This window comes from Mus musculus, chromosome 15, assembly GCF_000001635.26.
Source record: "Mus musculus strain C57BL/6J chromosome 15, GRCm38.p6 C57BL/6J".
Lineage (NCBI taxonomy): Eukaryota > Metazoa > Chordata > Mammalia > Rodentia > Muridae > Mus > Mus musculus.
The window spans coordinates 80,941,166-80,947,666 of record NC_000081.6 but is presented as its reverse complement, the minus strand read 5'-3'; positions in this window follow the sequence as shown (position 1 = coordinate 80,947,666).

Here is a 6,501-nt window from a genome sequence, read left to right as displayed (position 1 = left end):
CTTAAGACTTAGCTGTTGCCAGAATAGTTTGTACATCAGATAAACCTACCAGACACCTGCGCCCAAGGTCCTCGATTGGATTGGAGGCTGTGGGCCGATGTATGCTGAAAAGAACGTGTTCCTGGAACTTTGTACTCTGGACTGATTCGGGGGTATAGTTGCTTGGATATGCTGTAGCAGCTCACTGTTCTCTTCCACAGAGATCCTTGCAGAGCCAATCCTTCCCAGGCTCCAGGCTCCAGGCTCCAGGCTCCAGGCTCCAGGCTCCAGGCTCCAGGCTCCAGGCTCCAGGCTCCAGGCTCCAGGCTCCAGGCTCCAGGCTCCAGGCTCCGTAGTGCTCTCTCCCGACTCTGCTTCACTTGGCCTCTGGTTACTTTTCCTCATTAAACCGTAGCTTCAGCTGTTAGCTTTCTACTTGGTCCTGTTTCCTTTTCTGACTTTATTTTTGCGAGACAGAGTGATACACTGTAGCCTTAACTGGCCTGGGACTCACTATGTAGAGATCTGTCTGTCTTTGACTCCTGAGTGCTCAGATTAAAGGCATGGGTCACCAGCCCAGGTGGTTTTGTGGTGGTTGTTGTTTGGTTTTTGTTTTTTAATGCATGGACTTCTGCTAAATATCATCAGCTACCTTAGTTCTGGTTACTGTGGAGGCCCCTGCTTTTTGGCTTGTCTCCTCACTAACCACTCCCAGCAACTCCATGGATGTCGGTCCAGTCCCTTTGGCAAGTTATTTAATCTCTTGGCAGTTAGAATTCTTGCCTGAAAACTATGGCTGATGCCCCCAGGGGCACAGTGAGGTAAGAAGACAAGCAAAGCCAAGTAGTGGCAGCACGTGCCTTTAGTCCCAGCAATCGGGTAGCAAAGGCAGTCATCTGATCTCTGTGAGTTCGAGGCCAGCCTGGTCTACAGAGCGAGTTCCAGGCAGCCAAAGCTACACAGAGAAACCCTGTCTTGAGAAGAAAATGCTGGATCTCTGACTGGGACGAAGGGCCCAACCAGTATCCTCTTCTGCTTGCCTAGTATCCCATTGTAACTTCTGTCTCCTCCTCCTCTTTCCTGTCTGCTCCCATCTCTTGTTTTTTTTTTTTTTTTTTTTTTTTTGAGACAGGGTTTCTTCCTGGCTGGCCTGGAACTCAGAGATCAGCCTGCCTCTGCCTCCTGAGTGCTGGGATTAAAGGTGTGAGCCACCACCTGGCTTCCAGTGCGCATCTTATATCATTTTCATTTTGCACCCAATTGCTTCTATTTCTCTCTTTTTTTCCCTCTCCCTTTTCTCCTGTACTCATTTACCCATCCAGGCTGATGGAAGTGTTTAGCACTTTGGTCAACTTCCTCCTCCATTCTTCAACTCTTCCCCCCTTCCCCTCAAGCCACCACTCACACTGCTCGGCTGGGAACAACCCAGCCTTTGGCTGAAAGGCTTACCTTGCATCCATGAGTCCTCCACAGCATTGGCTTGACTCGAGCCTAGGTACCCCAGTTTGGCTGTCACCGTTACCTGAAGCAGCATCTCTCAACGTGTGGACTTTTTATTTTTATTTAATATGCTTGAGTCTTATATGTCTGTGCACTACATTCATGTGGTGCTCAAGGGTGCCAGAAGAGGGCACCAGGTCCCCTGGGAGAGCAGTCAGTGCTCTTAATTGCTAAGTCATCTCTCCAGCCCAGGGATTTTGAGTTCCCCACATCTTACTTGTGGCCTAATTCAGTGAACAAGTCTTCAAAATATTTTTAAATATATTTATTCATTTTGTTTTCTATATTTTGCATACACATATATATATATGTGCATCAAGTATGTGCCTGATGCCTTCAGAGGTCAGAAGAGGGCAATGTATTCCATGGAACTGGACTTACGGATGGTTGTGATATGACAGAAAGTGTTCATGAACCCCAAAAGACCACCAAGGAGCCAATTCTGATGCAATCACACTAGGGTCTCTTTATTTAAGCTCAAGCTTGGGACACACCACCATCTCTAATGCAGTAGAGCAGGAGGGTACAGTCCTGAGCCCAGGTTCAGGCAAGCATTTATAGAAGCAAGAAGAAGGTATCTAGCCAGGCACACATTTGATTGGGAGGCAGGGGTGGGGCTATGGCCTTTAACATAATTGGCTGGTGCTGGGAGCCAAACCATAAACTTAACTTCTGTTTTCCTTCTGATTCTTAGGAAGTGAGGTGCCAGGAGCAGACTTGTAACCTGAAGGTGCAGAACTGTTGGGGAATGGCTTGGAAACTGGTGCTAGACACCAGTTTTGTTGGGGGGGATGGGGGAAGCAGAGGTAACCTGGAAACTGGTACTAGGTACTAGCCTATTAGTTAATTCCAGTTCAACCTTAGGTCAGGTTCTCTAAGGTGGAGTCGGAACCCAAAGGATCTGGTTGCTTAGTGAATCTTCATATGAGTGCTGGGAATTGAACAAGGTCTCTGCAACAGCAGCAAGTGCTCTTACCCCCTGAGCCATCTCTGATGCCTCTTCTTGGCTTTATTCCTTTTTCTTTCTTTGAGACAGGGTCTCGTGTAGCCTAGTCTGGCCTCACCCTTGTATAGTCAAGGATGACCTTTAACCTCTATGCTTCTGCTTCCACTTCCTAAGTGGTGTGATTACAAAGGTGAACTGCCAGCCTCCCTGCCTATGTGCATGCTAGGCAAGTACCTAAATCTCCAGCGTTATGCTTATAATGGTCCACTTCTAAGATGCCAGACCTCAGTCTAGGCCCTCTATGTACTAAGCAGGTGTCTAGTCTATGTTGCATCTCCACCTTAAGCTTTTCCCATGTAAGGTCTTTGGTTTTCCAGCTTCATTCTCAAAAAGCAAGCAAGCAAACAAACAAATAAAACCCCACAAAAGCCGGGGGTGGTGGCACACGCCTTTAATCCCAGCACTCGGGAGGCAGAGGCGGGTGGATTTCTGAGTTCGAGGCCAGCCTGGTCTACAGAGTGAGTTCCAGGACAGCCAGGGCTATACAGAGAAACCCTGTCTCGAAAAACCAAAAAAAAAAAACCCACAAAAATAAAAACCTTTGGCCAGAGAGATGGCTCAGTGGATGAAGAGGTTTCCTGATAACCAGAGTTCAATTTCCAGGTGAAAAGAGAGAACTGAGTCCTGAAAATCATTTGATACTCCCCAACCCAAATACATAAATGTAATAAAAATGTATATAAAAACCTTTTGGCTGGCCATTCCTTTAATCACAGCCCTGGGCTGTTATAGAGAGAAACCGTGTCTCAACTTTTAAGTCTTTATTATATATACTATTTATTGAGTGCTCTATTTGCATGTACATCTACATGCCAGAAGAGAACATCAGATAATATTATATGATGGCTGTGAGTCACCATGTGGTTGCTGGGATTTGAACTCTGGACCTTCAGAAGAGCAGTCGGGTGCTCTTACCCACTGAGCCATCTCTCCAGTCCCCATATTTATATGTTTGAGATGGGATCTTACCCTACAGCCCAAGCTGGCCTCAAACCTGAGGGGGTCCTTCAGCCTCTCAGCCTCAGGCAGGTTTTGCAAGTGTGAGGCAGCACGGGCTGGTGCTGTGAGGATCACGTGTCTTCCACACACAAAGTGGAGGCCTTCTGACTCTATGAGATGAAATAGGCTGAGTGTGGAGAGTTCTGGTGGGGAATCTGGGGTCAGGGGTACTGGTACATGGAAGCCACATGTAAAAACCTCCTTGGAAATGAGGGTAGTTAAGGTGTTATTCTAATGGGGTGTCACTAAAGGTTGGAACATGACTTTATCAGATTTGTATTACAAAGTATATCCAATTACATATAAACTACAAGATCAGGGGACTGGGCAGGAAAAATGAGCTTGGGTAATTCGGTGGTAAAACCAGGTGTGGTGGCTATCCTTTAATCCCAGCATTCGAGAAGCTCAATCAGGAACACTGTCGTGTTTGCGGCTAGCCTGAGCTATACAAGGCTTTCCAGGCTAGCCTAACTACACAGTGAGGTTGTGTCTCAAAACACCAAAGAGAGGGAGATATTGTTGCTGGGTTGCACAAGCTAGTGTCCATCTTCTGGGTTCAAGGAATCCTCCTGCCTCAGCCTCCTGAGTGAGCAGGGTATAGCGTAGCAGAGATGTTCAATCATTGGGAAGGCAGTGGTAGACTGAACTGATTGGAGAAATGTGGAACTTGTGTAGGCCTTGCAGCAGGGAGTTAAGGCTGAGTTTACAGACTCCATATTTGACCCCTTCTCTCTCAGCTGCATTGGGTTCATTTTGAATGCTGGTACAAACCTGAAACTGCTCAAGTGTCAGGAAAAGGAGCAGGGGAATGCATGGGCATTAAATAGCAATGCTCCTGACATCACAGACTGTAACTTCTACAAAGCATAACATCAAAGAACAGGAGATAGCTGAGAGGACAGGAAGTCACACCATGGTCTAGGATGCACATTTGGGATTCTGGGACCAAGTTTCCAGAGTACAGCTGTGGAGGTATGGAGGAAGGAGTAAAGGTGTCCTGTGGTGGTTTGAATAAGGTTGGCCAAGGGAGTGGCACTATTTGGAGGTGTGGCCTTGTTGGAGGAACTGTGTTACATGGGTTTTAAGACCCTCGTCCTAGCTGCCTGGAAGCCAGTCTTCTTCTGTCTGCCTCTGGAAAGAGATGTAGAACTCTCAGCTCCTCTAGCCCCACATCTGCCTAGATGCTGCCATGCTCTTGCCTGGATGATAATGGACTGAACATCTGAACCTGTAAGCTAGCCCCAATTAAATGTTGTCTTTTGCCAGGCAGTGGTGGCCCATGCCTTTAATCCCAGCATTTGGGAGGCAGAGGCAGAGGCAGGTGAATTTTCTGAGTTTGAGGCCAGCCTGGTCTACAGAGTGAGTTCCACGACAGGCAGAGCTACACAGAGAAACTCTGTCTCAAACTCTGCCCCCTGCAAAAAAAAAAAAAAAAAAAAAAAAATGTTGTCCTTTATAAGAGTTGCCTTGGTCACATTGTCTCTTCACTGCAATGTAAACCCTAAGACATGCCCTGACACTGGACGATCTCACAAAGCCTAGGGTTCCTCAAACATACTATATAGGCATGAAAGACCACACACCACTCATTTTCCTGTCTCCATTTCCTGAAAGCTGAGTTTTTTTTTTTTTTTTTTTTTTAGATATTTTCCTCGTTTACATTTTCAATGCTATCCCAAAGGTCCCCCATACCCACCCCCCAACCCCCTACCCACCCACTGCCCCTTTTTGGCCCTGGCGTTCCCCTGTACTGGGGCATATAAAGTTTGCAAGTCCAATGGGCCTCTCTTTGCAGTGATGACCGACTAGGCCATCTTTTGATACATATGCAGCTAATGACAAGAGCTCCCGGGTACTGGTTAGTTCATATTGTTGTTCCACCTATAGGGTTGCAGTTCCCTTTAGCTCCTTGGGTAATTTCTCTAGCTCCTCCATTAGGGGCCGTGTGACCCATCCAATAGCTGACTGTGATCATCCACTTCTGTGTTTGCTAGGCCCGAAAGCTGAGGTTTTAACCTGCACCTCCAACCCTACTAGCTGAAATTTAAAGCCTTTGGTAATGAAGGTCTCATATTGAAGGTTTCTGTTGTTTTGCCAACCTCCATTTCTGAAGCCAAAACCTAAATAAGACATGGGCTTAGGATAGGCAGATCCACCCCACATTTCCCAGTGTTTATATACACTTTCATTTTTGAAATACTGATCAGAGACAGGATCTCAATCACTGGGCTCTACCCACAGGTTGTGTTTTTTCTGAGTTCCAGGCTGGCTTTGAGCTTTCAGTCTTGAGATTAAGGCAGGAACCACAACACCTGGCCAGTGTTTACAATCTTTATGAAGAAAGAACTGGATGACACACAAAAGGATTCCAGCTGTTTATCAACACAGGTATTTCGGAGTAGCTTTTGTGGTGCTGGGTTTTAAGTACATGTGCCAAACATGTACTTTACCACTGAGTGAGTAATTGCTGGCCTGATTTCTGACCATCGCCTGGGTTGCTAGGCTGATTCAGCCAGTGGCAGAGGTGAGTGTGAGTTACACGGGTGCATATACATGGCATGCTCATAACGGTGTACAGCTGGCAGTGGGCATTGGACAATGCTACCACCTACTGTCACCTAGACTATGCCAAGCATAACTTTTCTAAAGAGTTTCCTGCTGCCTGGCTGAAAAAGCACAACCTCCTTTCGAGCAGCTGATGGCAGCAGAGGCGTCTTCTCTCCTCTACCTCGGTGCCCGGCAAACACAAACTCGGGCTTCCCAAGACACGAGGCAATAGCAAAAGGTCACCCTCAGTTTCTTTTGGAAAGTTTGAACCCTGCACCACGGCAGGTGGTTTTCAGCTCTGAGACATGCAGCAATTAGTGGAAACAGAATGAGGTTCAAACCCAACTGCAGAATTTCTGACATGCTTTTGTGAGGACCAAAAGGGGATGGGAGGGAAGATTCATGGAAGAGAGAAGAAAGAGAAAGGAAGAAAGGAAAGAAGGAAAGAAGGAAGGGAGGAAGGGAGGGAG